Source organism: Urocampus carinirostris, chromosome 20 (assembly GCF_059441175.1).
Source record: "Urocampus carinirostris isolate Australia breed hairy pipefish chromosome 20, RoL_Ucar_1.0, whole genome shotgun sequence".
In the NCBI taxonomy this organism is placed as follows: domain Eukaryota; kingdom Metazoa; phylum Chordata; class Actinopteri; order Syngnathiformes; family Syngnathidae; genus Urocampus; species Urocampus carinirostris.
The window spans coordinates 16,361,432-16,369,152 of NC_142368.1; the positions used below are offsets into that span (position 1 = coordinate 16,361,432).

A 7,721-nucleotide genomic window follows, 5' to 3' on the forward strand; every position below is an offset into this window, starting at 1 on the left:
TTGTTCTTTGTTTTATATTCTTTGTGGAGTATCTGCACAATGGATTCCGTCCCCCAAAGAGCACGCAGACGTGGGCTGATCGGGTTTGCACGCTTATTGGGTCCGTGCGCTCAGATCCTCAACAAAGATAAAAAAACAAATAGCAGTGACTGGTGGATAATAAAAAAAAAAATCCAGAGAGAAAAGCTCTCCTCCATCAGAGGCCTGTGAAATGTGAAAATTCTGGTTTGCTTCAGGCTCAGTCCCTCAAGTCAAGTTAAATTTGTCAGGCTCGGGCTGGGCCATCCTTCTATACCCGCAGGGTCGGGTGGGGTTGGGCTGGATTTTTTAGGCCTGATCTCACCTCTAATTTTCGGTCAAGTGTTTGTAAATTTTTGAAATTGTTGCCATGTGTTCCGGCAGTCTGACTCGATGGATCACACATTAAATTCAGAAAATATAAAAATCAAGCTTGCTTAAAAACGATGCATACACACCTGCTCTCTAGTGGCTTCGTGTTGCCATTGCATGTCTTCCTTGGTGACTAACGGCAGCTGGCATTAGTTTGTATGACATTCTTAATTTTGAAGCACCCAAGAGGACAGGTGAAGGGACCAAGATGCGGGGTACTAGAGAAATTGGAAAATTTGCTTTGAATGAAGTTAAAAAGTGCTTGAATTTGGCCGTGATAATGGTGTACAAACCCTGTAATATACATCAACTCGTTTTTTTTTTTTTTTTGTTATTTCCTCAAACCTGGAGCTGTCCGAAAAACTGGAATTTACCATTTATACCTCCTTACTCTGACAAATGACCTCTTTTTTATTATTTTTTTACGGTGACATTCCTGCTAGTAAGTGCTGTTCAAGGGGAGAAACATGTGTTTTTATATATGTATGTCGATTTATTCTTTATATTTTACTCTTAATCAAAATTTGTAAATGTTCTTAAATGGCTGAGCTGTTTTATTTTGAAAATTGACCAGTTATTTTTGCCATTAAAGTATGTATAATTTCCTACTACTCAAGTGGTGACGTCAATTTTTGTTGCCTTTGATTCAAGCTAGTTTTTGAATCGATTATATTTTTTTAATATGAAATTTTAGGCGAGATTGAAAACTAATTTGAAGTGAAATTTATCAGAATTATTTTATTTTTATTTCATGATGCCAATATTTTGTATTATATGCATTATAATTATGTTTTGAAAAAAGTATTTTAGGTTTTTTAACTTACATGTATTTTTATATTATATTTTAATTATATTCTTAATTATTTTTTCATTATTATTGATTAGTTTTACTTTTTATTTTTTTATTTATGATTACTTTCCAAATTCATTTTCTATTTTGACCATTAATATATTTTCAATTATTATGTTTTATTTCTTGGGATTAATTATTAGCATTATTATTTTTTTCGTTTTATTTTCTCTAAAAAACATCTATTTGATCTATTTTTAAAATTTGTTTTTGCTTATATAATTTTCATGATATTCTTAATTATCGTTTAGGGCAGTGATTATTATTATTATGAGCATTATTTTGTTTTATATTTATTTTTTATTCTCATATATGATAAATTTCCTGTTGTTTTGTAAAATATTTAAAAATAACTTTTTTTTCATTTTTATTATATTCTTAATTATTATTTTTTATTTTTTGGGATTCATCTATATCCTTATTGTTCATTTTGTTTTATTTACATTCCATGTCTTTTTAAAATTTATTTTTTCTGACACAATTTTATTTTTATTATATTTTTATTTTTAAAAATAATTTTTGGGATTATTAGTGTTATTCAGTTAGTTTTTATGTTAATGTTTTTTATTTCTTTTTAAAAATGAAATGAAAATGAAAACATTCTTAATTTTATATATTTTTAGACCACAAACCCCTATTCAACTGATTAAATTGAAGATTTTTCTTTTTTATATTTTAGAAAATATTTTATTTTATTAAAAACGAATTTTAAAAAACGTGTGTGTTTTTGTTATTTATTGCTTCCAATATAATCTTACTTTTTTCCACTAGAGAGCAGCAAAGCGCCACCATTGTTTTTAGGTAAACAACGAAATCTCTTCCTCTTCGTCAACGTCTGGTATGTATATATGTACTGTATATATTTTTCAAAATGCTTTTCTTACTGTTTGTTTGAATTATTATTTTGTATTATTTTATTGTTTGATTTTTAGCCCCTTGAAACCCTTCTCCAACAATGTTATACCGAAAAGTTAACGTTGTTTACAGTTGAGTACCGCTTGGGATTTATCAAGGTAAGACGCAGACTGTGTGCTTTTTTTTTTTTTAATTTTAATTTTTTGATATGTATTTGGGTTAAGGTTAACTCTAACCGTAACCCTATGTATTCGTTTATGTATTTATGTACTATATTTGTTTATCTATGTAATACTTCTCATAATGTTCAATATTTAAATGGTTCTCAAACTGCACTTCGACCTTTACGTGAACTCTAACCTTTTCCCGCTGAAGGAATGGTGCGTTTACGTTCCGTTGGGGGAAAAAAAGAGAAAACGAACACATCAAAATGTAAATATACTCCCCATCAAAGAGCCACCGTGTTTCCATCTACTGCTGCACCTGAATTATTCATCCTTTATTAAAATGCACTATGGGTAACAGCAGCCCAGTTGGAGTGTGTTTTTTCCTCTCTTTTTTGCTGCTAAAACGCAAGAGGTCATTATGAGTCATTTTTGTAGTCAATTTGCTGTGATCAAGTACGCTCCCGGGGAAGACAAAAAAAGAAAAAAAAACAGCGGTGCATTTTGGGAGATCAAACGTGAGGCAGTTTTTTGCCCATTTCTCTGGCTGGAAAGTAGAGAAGAGGGAGAAAATGAAGGGATGGGGGTCTTGTAAGCAGAGAGTGCAAGTTGATGTGCATATAGATATGAAGGTAGGGGTAGGGTTTAGGACAGAGATGTCCAACTCATTTCAACTCAGGGGCCACATGGTTAAAAAAAACACTGTCACATGTAGTAGATTAAAGGAGAGAAGAGAGACAGAAAGAGAGAGAGAGAGAAAGTCACAGAGACAGAAAGAGAGAGCAAGGGAGAAAGACAGAGAGAAGAGAGAGAGTGAAAGAAAGGGTTTCGGGATAGGGGTTAGGAATAGGGTTTAAGGGTAGTGGTAGGGTTTATGGGTATTAGGTATTAGTGGTGGGGAGGGGGTTTCTTGTTGGGGTGGGGTTAAGAGTCAGGTTTAGGATCGGGGAAAGGGTTTGGTCTTTTTTGGTAGGGTTTAGGGTTCTGGATAGGGCTAGGGCCCATGGTACGTGTTGGTGATAGAGTTAGGATTTTGGCTGGAACTGGCGTTGGCACTGGTAATTCGCCTGTTATACACTCACAGCAATGTGGGGTCAATCTTCATCGAAGGCAGTACGAATACCAGGGTTAAGGTTTTGGCTAGAGTAAAGGTTCGAGTTTTGTGTGGAGTTAGGGTTAGGATTTTGGTTGGCTCACGAGTTACACTTTTGCAAAGTCATGATCACTGGTAGCTCAACTTCTAAGCTGTCTGATTTCAGCATGGTTGTGGGTTGGATCCCTCGTCAAGCTAGTACAAATACTAGGTTTACTGCAATTGGTTGTAAACGTGGTTAGGTATTGATTAGCTTTTAGGCACTCACCATTATAGGTGGCTCTAGTGGTAAGCAGCCTGATTGCTGTAAAAATGGTGTGTGTTCAAATTCCTAGACAAACTTTAGGGTAAGGAGCATTGGTGTGATGGTTACTGCTGGAGCTGGTGTTAAGGTTTCAGTTAGTCCTTTATGGTTTTCATTGGAGCTAGAGTTAGGGTTGGAACTTTAGTCAGCTATAATAGTAGTGGTAGTTCAACTGGTAAGAAGTATACACCTTAGTGATAATTACCGTAAATTCCGGACTATAAGCCGCTACTTTTTTCCCAAACTTTCAACCCTGCGGCTTACTCAGTGATGCGGCCAATTTATGTAATTTTTCTAACAGCCGCCAGCGGCGCTCAAGTCCAAAAGGTAAGATTTAGACCGGTGGAATATACGCGCCGAGGAAGACTGCAACAACATACCCATAATCATGCAAATTTCAAAAAGAAAGGCACATGACGCAGCTTTCAAGCTAAATGCAATCAAGCAGACCGATAAAGAAGGAAACAGAGTTACTGCACGTAAAAAATTCTTTGCGAGCGTGATGCTAGCGTGTTTTTGATTAAGGGAGCGTGGGACGACGTCTGTATGACAAAGTCTATTTGCCCTGCTGGGTAAGACTACATTTGAAGACGTCGTTATATGGAGGAAGATGAGGACGGTGTACCGTGATTATTACAATTACGGTATGTTTTCTTAACAGAGCTGTTTACTGTGTTGCGAGCGTATTGCTAGTAGCGTTTTGCTAGTAGCGTTTTGCTACCCTTCACAGGCACAATTTGGGATGAAAGTTATATTATTATTAAGGCTTTGAAAACTCTCTTGGTGTATCGTCCTTCTTTGTAAATATGTGTACCTATGTATAAGATGTATTTGCAACTGTATATTTTTGTAATGTATTTATTTTAGAAACTTATTCTGATATGTTTTGCACGAGCGAATGAGAAATAAGGGGCGGGGCGAACGCAGGCTGACGGGAAGTGGAGTAAAGGTGAGACGTGTTTGTTTAAATTAGCGGCCGACAATAGTGGATATATATTTTTCCCACCCTTACCTTTGGAAATATACACTTTTTTCCTTGGATTACTTTCAACGGGCAGGTCTGCATCAAACGTTAAGTACCGGTATCATATTCCGTTCATTCTGTTGGCTGTGATTTTTGGACCGTGTCGGGTATGGGTTGATTTTGTGTTTGTGTTGAATTTTTTCAATGTGGGTACATGCGGCTAATATACAGGTGTGGCTTGTGTATGTACAAAATTGGTTTTCCTCCCAAAATGTGGCGGGTGCGGCTTATAATCAGGTGCGCTCTATAACCCGGAATTTACGGTATGTGTGTTTAATCCCTAGTCAAACAAGTACAAGTTTTGGGTTTAAAGGTTCCATGAAGTTAGGGTTTTGGTTGGAGCTATTTTTTTGGATTGGAGCTAGGGACTGTGTTTTATTTGGATTTAGGGTTTACTGTCACTTTGGTTGGGGCCATGATCAGTTGGTTAGTGTTGGAGCTAGAGTTAGGGTTTTGTTTGCGACTGGGGTTAGGGTTTTGGCTGTAACTAGTCAAAGTTTTGGCTAGAGATTGGGTTAAGTATGGAGTTTTGGCAGAATTAAGTAACAACTCTGTTAGCTCAAATGGTAAGATGCTTGTATAACACTTATAAGGTGTGGGTTCAATCCTTAGTCAATGAAGTACATCTAAGTTTTTCTTGAAGCAATCAAAACTGATCTGCTTGAACCAAAACCAGCCTGCTAGACTTTGTACTGAATTGACTGGGGTTCGAACCCAAAAACCTGTGGGTGTATTACAGGCATCTTACCATTGAGCTAACAGCTCTTACAAGATAACTGGTAACCAAAACCCTAACGTCAGCTCCGGCACAAACCTAACCATTGCTCCAATCATAGTAGTTACAGTAAAAAGCCTAACCCTAATTCCAACTAAAACCCAATCCCTAGCTTCAACCAAAAACATAAACCTATCCTTGACCGAAACCCAAACTCAACCAAGCCTTTAAACACAGAGTTTGTACTAGTTTGACAGGAGACTGAACCCAAACCTTTATGAGTGTAGTACAGATTTCCCTAATCCTTAACAGCTCTGGTTGAAGCCAGATTAAGGGTTTATGTTGCTCCAACAAAACTCAAATTGTACAAACAGTACTGTCTTGACTGGGAATCGAATTCAAACTCTACGAGTGCTGGGCACGCATGTTACCATTTGAGCTATTAATAATTCTGCGGAATTAGGTTTTGTCTGTATCTAGCGTTATGGCTTTAGTTGGAGCTAGCGTAAAGGTTTTGTTTGCCTCAGTCAAAACCGTAATCCTGGAACGAGTACTGTCGTGACTAGGGGTAGAACCCACACCCTTTAAGTTTAAAACAGGCATCTAACCATTTGAGCTACAAGTGAAGTAACCAATTTAGGTTTTGGCTGTAACCAGGGTTATGGTTTTGGTCGGAGTTGAAGTAGGGGTTATGTTTTTTTCTGTAACTGAGGTTAGAGCCAAGGTTGGTTAGTGTTGGACTCCAACCAAAACACTAAACCCATATTTTGTACTGGCATGACAAGGGATTGAATCCACAACCCTGTAAAAGAACTACAGGGAATTTACCAGTTGTGCTACAATTTTCCTTCTGTTCTCACCAAAACAAACCATAACCTAGGCTCCAAACACAATTCTATCGACCTCCCAACACTAACCATTCCACACTATGCCCCTAACCATAGTAGTCACACTACTGGGGATGAAATCCACAGAACAGAAAACAGACGGCTTGCTAGCTAGTACACATTTTGGGTTTAGGATTTTGGTTGGGGGAAGGTTTATGTTTTTGGAGCTAGTGATCCATCTTTTTGCGGTAACCAGGGACAGCAATAAATATTAAAATATATCTCTGGGGATTGTCTTAACCTGGTAGTTAGCCTGGTCAGAAGCAGGCTAGTTGTAGAGAGTAAAATCATCACAGCAACTGAGCTGAGCTAAAGTGAACCTGCTTTCATGAAACTGACTTGTGGCTAGATTCAGCCAATATAACAAACATATCCAGGCTTAATCCCCCCCAAGGTGTATGCAAATATAAATATAGCTAACCCACTCTCATTATTTTGCATTATAAGTAGCTCACCTGGTTATTACTCGCTTTAAGAAAGGGGGTGTTGTAATTCTATCCCCAGTCAAGTCGTTCAATTCAATAACCGTTTTTTTTTTTTTGTAAATTTCCAGGAGGCCATCTTGGCTGTCAAGCCACCTTCCCTGCCTATTCAGTTATTTTTTTTAATTGACGATGAGCCACAACAGTAATGACCGTCCTCTAGATGGACACTGGAGGTCAGTTCAATGGTGCCTTGCTCGCAAAGGATCGTTAAGTCTATCGAAATTATTTCCGTCATATTAACTTTCTGCTTTTCCTAAGTGCTTCTTGAATCTTGTCCTAGGAGGACGGCCCGAGTACATTAGGCAGAGTGGCAAAAAACTGGTAAGCGATTGAAACGGAAATACGGTGCATTTTTGTGTAAAAACCCATAAAACTTAAGGCCATGGTTCTCTCAACTGGTCTGATTTCAGGACTCGAATTTTCGTATTCCGTAATCGTGTCCTCCTCCGACTTGATCGTGGTTGTCACTGTTTTCCACTTTTTTTTCGGACCCATACAAACGGGCAGAAAAAGGAAACAAAACCAACAAGATCTCAATAAAATGAGATGATCTGAGATAGAGAGACTATGAACATGTCTGGTTTAGGGTTGAAAGTTTGCGGTTAGGGTTTAGGGGTTGATGGTTAGGGTTTGGTTTAAGGTCTGGATTAGAGGTTAGTGTTTGGGATTTTGAGGTAGAGTTGGAGTTTATGGTTAGGGTTGGTTTAGAGCTAGGGGTTAGGTTTAAGGGGTCGGGATTTAGGGGATACGGGTTAGGGTTTAGAGACAGGGTTTAAAGTTAGGTTAGGGTTGTGTTTAGGGGTTATGATTTTAGGGTTGAGTTTAAGGTTAGGGTAATCTTAAGGGTTGAGTCAAGAGTCCTAGGTTAGGCTTTAGGGTTAGGTTTAGGGGTTTCAGTCGAATTTGGCAAAACAAAATAAAAAAACAGCTCATTATTTTTAAGCACACACTCCA

The 7,721-nt window shown here is 37.5% G+C and overlaps 1 long non-coding RNA gene across 1 annotated transcript; it reads left to right on the forward strand.

Moving 5' to 3' along the window:
- Positions 1-2,022: 2,022 nt before the first annotated feature.
- On the forward strand, positions 2,023-6,919 carry LOC148346384 (uncharacterized). Its single transcript, XR_015848245.1, has 3 exons — positions 2,023-2,078; positions 2,173-2,253; positions 6,836-6,919. It is a non-coding gene; the product is annotated as an uncharacterized LOC148346384 (long non-coding RNA).
- Positions 6,920-7,721: the final 802 nt, after the last annotated feature.